The sequence below is a fragment of the Solanum pennellii genome, chromosome 12, assembly GCF_001406875.1.
Source record: "Solanum pennellii chromosome 12, SPENNV200".
NCBI lineage: Eukaryota > Viridiplantae > Streptophyta > Magnoliopsida > Solanales > Solanaceae > Solanum > Solanum pennellii.
The window spans coordinates 74124095-74132302 of record NC_028648.1 but is presented as its reverse complement, the minus strand read 5'-3'; the positions used below and the strand labels follow the sequence as shown (position 1 = coordinate 74132302).

At 30.0% G+C, this 8208-nt stretch overlaps 1 pseudogene; it reads left to right on the top strand.

The window, feature by feature from the left end:
• Positions 1 to 6659: 6659 nt before the first annotated feature.
• On the top strand, positions 6660 to 7825 carry LOC107006537 (annotated as a pseudogene).
• Positions 7826 to 8208: the final 383 nt, after the last annotated feature.

Sequence of the window (8208 nt, the reverse complement as noted above, 5' to 3'; positions counted from 1 at the left end):
ACCAAGATGGATTAACAATAAAAATAATATTTTCAAATTTAGGAAGAAGATATAAAAAAATAGGAAATAACTTATATTTAATGTTAGAAAAAAAAACAGCGAAATTAGAAGATAGTCTAACAGCTATGATAAGAATAACAAAAGAAAATAAAGAAATAGATAAATCAAAAGAAATTGAAAAAATAAGAATGCAAGAAAAGCAGGAAGTACAACATCTAGAAGAAATAAGAAATACGAAAATAAGTGAATTAGAAAAAGAGTTAGCTAAGTTAAAATTATTATATGAAATTAAACAAAAAGAAAAACAAATAGAAAAAGATAAAGAATTTGAATTAACTAATGAGATAAATAAGATGAAACAAAAATTAAATGAAAACCTTGAAATAGATGAAATAGACGAAGCAAATGAATCAGATACAATAAATGATCAAAACTCAGAAATAAGTGATGTTAGTGAAACATACACAGAAATTCTGAATCAAGTAAATAAGCCGAAAAAATTAGAAATAAACACAGGAGATATGAATCGACCTAGCACATCAAGAGTTAAAACTCCAGATAATAGTCCTAGAAGTAGTCCTAAATGGACACCAACTTATTATACAGAAAATTATGAACAATCAGATAGAACAAATGCAATATGGAATAGTAGATTAATTAAAAAATGGACACCTAAACCGATAACCGAACAATATAACTTTTTAGATCTAGATTGTGTTACAGATATAAATAAAGAAATACTACTATGGGTAGGAAATATATCTAAACAACTAATTGATAACAAAATAACAACAAAAGAAACGCCGAAATATATAGAAAGAACATTTGCTGGAACAACAAAATTATGGATAGAAAATTTACCCCCAGAAAGTCTATAAACACTTAGAAGTGATAAGAAAATAGATGGATCTCCATCAACAACAAATATAGATATAGTAGATAAATATGAATTAGCAATAAGAAATGAATTTGGAGGTATGACCACAGAAATAAAAGAACAAAATAGAGAAAAAATAATAAATAGACAACTTATGACAAAATTAGCTATATGTAAAATGTGTTATATAGATGTCACGACCCAAACGAGCCGCGAGTGGCACCCAGACTTATCCTCCTATGTGAGCGAACCAACAAATCTAAACCCCAACGTTTTACCAATATTTCAACCATAATGAACAAAATATAATGCGGAAGACCCAAAACTCATTAATATAACCAATTAAATAAACTTCTAAATTATAATACTTATCATCCCCAAAATCTGGAAGTCATCACATCAAGAACATCTATCGTCAAATTACTAAGTCTAAGAGTATTTAAGAACTAAAATAAGTAAAACGATGGTCCATGTCCGAACTTCAAAGACATCAAGACGTGAAGAAGAGAATCCTGTCCGAGGAAGGAACAATAGCTCACCCTGAAATCTGGCGTGCTGAAGACTGGCTAGTGTTGCGGACGAGTCGAAGTCACAGGTGCACTTGCTGCACTCCACAAAACAACAAGAAGGAAAAATAAAAGTCGGGGTCAGTATAAGGAACAAGTACTGAGTAGGTATCATCGGCCAACTCAAAATAGAAAGCAATATATACTGAATAATAATATAAAATCAACCACAATACTTAACAGGTGACAATCAACAAGTACAAGAACCATTGGTAACAACACCAAGCACTCCTATGAGGACTCAAGCCTCCACACCATATTCATTTGGGAAATAGGTTCTTCGAAATTGAGTATATAAAGTTAATTCAAGATTACTTATCTTTATTCTTATCGTGTCAGAACGTGACACTCCGATCCCCTAATGCTACGTGTCGAAACGTGACACTCCGATCCATTATTCCTCCCGTGTCGGAACGTGACACTCCGATCCCCTAATGCTACGTGTCGGAACGTGACACTCCTATCCCCTAATGCTACGGGTCGGAACGTGACACTCCGATCCATTTATCTCATTATTTCAGTTCATCAAGCTTTCTCTATGTCAAGCATCATCTTAATAGAGAGGATTTAAGATTAAAGGTTCAACAATCTCATCATTCTAACCACCACAATTATACGATCACAACATACAAACACACAATCAAGTATATAGAAGACTTTACAATACCACCCAATACATATCAATCGCTATTTAGTGTTTATCTATCACAGACATAAACCATAACCTACCTCCCCCGAAGCATCGTGATCAAGCAAGCTATATCCCCAATGCCCTTTGCTTTCCTCTTCGTTCTCTCTCTTTCGCTCGTTCGTTCCCCTCTGTTCCTTTTATTTTCTTCTCCAGATTCTTTTTCTTTTACCCTAATTATCATATAATTCATTATGATAAAAGTAACCCATTATTTATTTCAAGGTTATCTCCTTTAACCCTCCAAGTAAATAAATTATTAAACTTACCCCACTAAATTCATAAAGTTTGTCCTGAATAGTCCAAAACACCCCTTTGAAACTTTTAGCAGAAATCCGACCCAGTTGGGGTTACGCAACCTGTGACGGCCCGTCGTGTCTATGATGGTCTGTCCTACAGGTCCGTCACAAAGTTCAGAGAGTCAAATTCAGTAAATGGGTTTGTGACGGCCCGTCGTGTCTATGACGGTCCGTCCTGCAGTTCCGTCGTGAAGTTCAGAGAGTCGATCTCAGTACCCAGATTTCAGAGTTGAAGTGTTTTGGAATGAAGACCCTCGACGGTCCGTCATGACCATGACGGTCCGTCGCATGATCCGTCGACCCAGCCAGTTAATTTCAAATACTTCTACTGCTCGAACCGACTAAACAGGTTGTTACAATAGAAGAATACACATGTGCATTCAAAGAATATTATTACAAAGCAAGATATGATATAAATGAAGCAAAAGAAATAAGACAACAATATTTTACTAAACTACCAGAACCATTTAGTACAAAAATAATTAAAGATTGGAACAATGAAGGATTAACAGATACTCTAGGAGCTAGAATAAAATTTTTACATCAATGGTTTGTACAACTATGTGAAAACCAAAAAGAAAAATTAAAAATGGAAAAAGTACTAATTAAAAATTTAGCCTGTTGTAAAAGTAAAACAGCACCACAGTTTGGATGTACAAATAAATATTATAAAGAGCAAAAACCTAAAAGATATAAAAATTTTAGAAAAACTAAAACTAGGTATAAATATAAAAAACCAAGACAAAGGTATTATGTAAAAAATTATAAAATAAAAAGACCATATAGACCAAAAAGAAAATTATCCCAATGTACTTGCTATAATTGCGGGAAGATAGGACACTTAACTAGAGATTGTAAGTTACCCAAGGATACAAAAAGAAAACAAATTGCAAAAATAATTATAGATAATGATGAATATATGCAAATAGAATATGTAGACTATGAATTAAGTGAAAATGACAGTATATATGAAGTATCAGATATAGAATTTGAAAATGAAGAAGAAAATATTGATATAGATGTGGTGGACGAAGGAATCTAATGTCTGAAGATGATATAAAAATAATATCCAAAGAAGAATATCAAAATGAAGAGTTATCAGAACAAAAAATCATATTTGATAATACAATATTTGAACATATAAAAGGAAAAGAATTAGACTTAAGTGTTGAAAAAGTACTTGAAATACCTACTTTGAGAAATTGGTTTAAAAGACAAAAAGAAGAATACTATGTAGTTAGTCAGAAAGAACATATTATAGATTGTAAATATACAAAAAGGAAAAGCACGGATACCTATACTAAATAAGAGAATAATAAATAAAGAAATACAAGATATAAAAAACTAAAACACCTATAAAATATGTACATTTAGGAGGAACAGAAATATTAATAAAAGCTTGTTTTCGAGAAGGAATAGATACACCTATTGAAATATATTTAGCAGATGATAGAATTATACACCCTATAGAAAAAAGCATAATTAGTGCTGTAAAAAGAAACCTAATATACCAAAAATTTAAATTTATAATAAGTGCCAACTATTCAGTAGCATTAACAGATAGAAATATAGATAAATCATTAGTATTATATTGGAAGATGTCTGGAATAGAGTTAGCACCAGGAAGTAAAATATTTACAGCAAGATGTAAAAACTTATATATATATACGACAAAACACAAAGTAACAGCAAGAAATAAAATTGATAAAATAAAAATAGAAAACCCTTTTGAAAAAATAATTACTGTAATAGATAATAATGACTATAGCTATAAAGAAATTGACATAGAAGAAGATTTAGAAATTGTAAAAGAAAGATTAAGCACTTCAAGCGTACCAAATACATTAACAAGAGCTACCTCATCAAGAATGAGTACATCTAAAAGGAACTATGAAATCCCACAAAACTTATTAGATAAAGAAGAGATAACACCATACCATTACTTCATAACAGGAATAATAGACCAAAGAAGGTATAAAATTTTAATAAATACAGGACAAGAAGAGAATTATATAATAAGAGAATTAGTATTAGAAACAGAAATTATAGAAACAAGACACTTATGCCCCGGATTACCTAGTGAGATGGTAAACACAAATGAAGAAATGACGGAACAAGAAATAACTATAGGAGGAATACCCTTAATAATACCATTTAAAATATACCAAGTAAGTCAGAATATTACATTAGGAATAAAATGGTTAGAAAAAGTTAAACCATACAATATAGAAGATGAACAATTAACAATAACTTGCCAAAATAAGAAAATAATTATCAAAAGAACAAAATGAATAATGAAAATATATATACTTGCAAAAATTATTGTAGAAGGATATCACAACAGATATTATACCCCTATGATATATACAGAAGCAGAAGCAAATATATGTATATATAATTGTTTACCAGAAGATAAATGGGAAAAATTATAAACACCTATGGTGGTAACAGGATTTAATAATGAAGGAAGTATGATTAAATATAAAGCAAAAAATATAAAAATACAAATATGGGATTAAATACTAACAATAGAAGAAATGTATAATTTTGAATTTACAACAAAAGATATGTTATTAGGAATGCCATTTCTAGAAAGATGTTACCCACATATTATAACGAAAACACATTGGTGGTTTACTACACCATGCGGAAATAAAATAGGAGCAAAAAGAGTAAATAATAAACAACGCAAACCTATAGAATGGACAAAAGGAAGTGAAAAATAAATCAAGAAATGGAAAATATAAATAAAAAACAAATAACACAATTAGAAATTATAATATTTACAATAGATAAAGTTAAAATAATTAACGAACAACTAGAATTACTATATAATGAGAATCCATTACAAGGATGGGAAAAACATAAGATGAAAGTAAAAATTGAATTAATATATGAAAATAGTTAATAACACAAAAATCATTAAAATATAATTTTGATGATTTAAAAGAATTTAAAATACACATAGATGAATTATTGGAAAATAATTATATACCAGAAAGCAATAGTAAACATACAAGTCCAGCGTTTATAGTTAATAAACATAGTGAACAAAAGCGAGAAAAAAGCAGAATGGTTATAGATTATCGTAATCTAAATGCCAAAACTAAAACATACAATTACCCAATACCAAATAAAATACTAAAAATAAAACAAATACAAGGATATAACTATTTTAGTAAATTTGACTGTAAATCAGGATTTTATCACCTGAAACTAGAAAAAGAATCTAAACAACTAACAGCATTTACTGTACCACAATGATTTTATGAATGGAATGTTTTACCATTTGGATATAAAATGCACCAGGTAGATATCAACATTATATGGATAACCATTTCAATCAACTGGAAAATTGCATTGTCTATATAGATGATATATTATTATATTCTAAAACACAAGATGAACATATTAGATTATTAGAAAAATTTATACATGTAATTAATCATTCAGGTATAAGTTTAAGTAAAAAGAAAGCAGAAATTATGAAACCACAGATAGAATTCCTAGGAATACAAATAGATAAGAATGGAATAAAAATGCAACCCACATAGTACAAAAAATAATTACCCTTGATGAAAATATAGATACAAAAAAGAAATTACAATCCTTTCTAGGATTAGTAAACCAAGTAAGAAAATATATACCAAAATTAGCAGAACATTTAAAACCATTACATAAAAAACTTAAAAAAGATGTTGAATATCATTTCGACAATAAAGATAAAGAACATATAAGACATATCAAGAATTTATGTAAGAATTACCAAAACTTTATTTTCCCGATGAAAACAGACCATTTACTTATATTATTGAAACAGATTCAAGTAATCACAGTTATGGAGGAGTTTTAAAATATAGATATGAAAAAGAAAAAATAGAGCAACATTGCAGATATTACTCAGGATCTTATGCAGACGCACAAATAAAATGGGAAATAAATGGAAAAGAACTATTTGCATTATATAAATGTTTATTAGCATTTGAACCATATATTGTTTACAATAAATTCATTGTAAGGACAGATAATACACAGGTACAATGGTGGATAACTAAAAAGGTACAAGATTCAGTTACAACAAAAGAAATAAGAAGACTAGTATTAAATATATTAAATTTTACATTTACAATTGAGATAATCAATACTGACAAAAATATGGTTGCAGACTACTTATCAAGACAAAGCTACTCAAACTAAGAACAAAAATGAACATACAATTGAAGAGCTATTCAAAGCCATTACTACACTTTGTACCAAAGTGGACAGAATGGATAATGAGATACAAAAGCTACAGACTAATGAAGATAACCTGAAGTCTAAAGCTAATATAAGTCAGCAGCATGACTGTAAAAATGCGGAGCTACGTCGTTCGGCAGACGGAAAACAGCCAGAGATAAAAGGAGACGTTGAGAAACTCCTTAAAACCCATAACGTTGCTAATGTTGCAGGTACAAGCACAGGAATTATGGAAAAAGCTACACCAAAAAATACAAACCTAAATAGCCTATTTACAAAACCATTTATTCCAAAAGTACAAATGATAGATACCCCAACACCACAAACATCTACATATGCAGTCAGCCTGCATAAAGAAAAGAAAACATATAACCATATTTCCCAAGCTTAAATTGAAAATCTATATAAAATACAAAATTTTTTAAACCTCAAACCCAGATCTACCACAACTACAGAAAAAACCCAAGACTATTTAACCCAAAAATTACAAGGTTATAATAAACTAATCGCACAGCCAAAAACAAATCCCAATCTAGTTAAGACCTGTTACAATTATGGATTATTAAATACAGTTTACACATATACAGGAGGAGAAATAAGTGGAATCCCAGAGGTCCACAAATCGTTTCTAATATATAAAAAAATAACAAAAGGAAATTTATTTTTTATAAGATTCTATACAGCACCAGCTGAAATACTCTACGACGAGATAAAACCGATGATCCAAATAGTAAAAATTGGATTAACCCAGGAGATGATAATACCAGAAGATATAGGACAACAACCGGAGATATCAAAAGTTGAGATACCCAGTTTTTATGCGAACAAAAGAATAATTGGATTATCAACTATTATACAAGAGTTAGCCAACAATTATTTACAAGGAAATACTATATGGAGTTATTATTCCAGAGATCATTTGATGATATATGCCAATTCACGGGAGATAAGACAAGCAGATATGGAGGAAGTCCAAAAATGGATTTTATCCTTATTAAAACCCGAAGCCACTCCAACAACCAGAGCAATAAAGAAAGGATTTATCTCTGAAGAATTATTGACAAGATACTGCAAGTTAATTGGACATAAATATCCATATCATATATGTTCAAAGTGTAATGAAGGTGATGATATAATCCCTGAAGTACAATTAGAATAAAGTCAGATAAAAAATAAAGTGTATGTAAAGTAGTAATAGTATTGTCGGCCATTATATAAAGTATTCAGCCATTATATAAAGTGTTTTGTTTTTTAGCGTCGGCCAGATAAAGTAAAGGCCATTATATGTAAAGTATTTTATTTGTTAGTGTCGGCCAAAGAAAATTAGGCCATGTGTAAAACTTTATTAAAGTAGTGTCGGCCACTTATATTGGCCAAGCATGTAAGTTTGATTGTATAAATAGAGGGTTTTTCCCTCATAATAAAGGCAGGCTACTTCCAATTAACTTTCTTCTTCACTCTCTCTTCTGAAATCCGCTTCCACCCGTTAACTTAGATGTACATGCTTCCATGCTTCTGAACTCAGCTTCAGCTGAGCTCCTT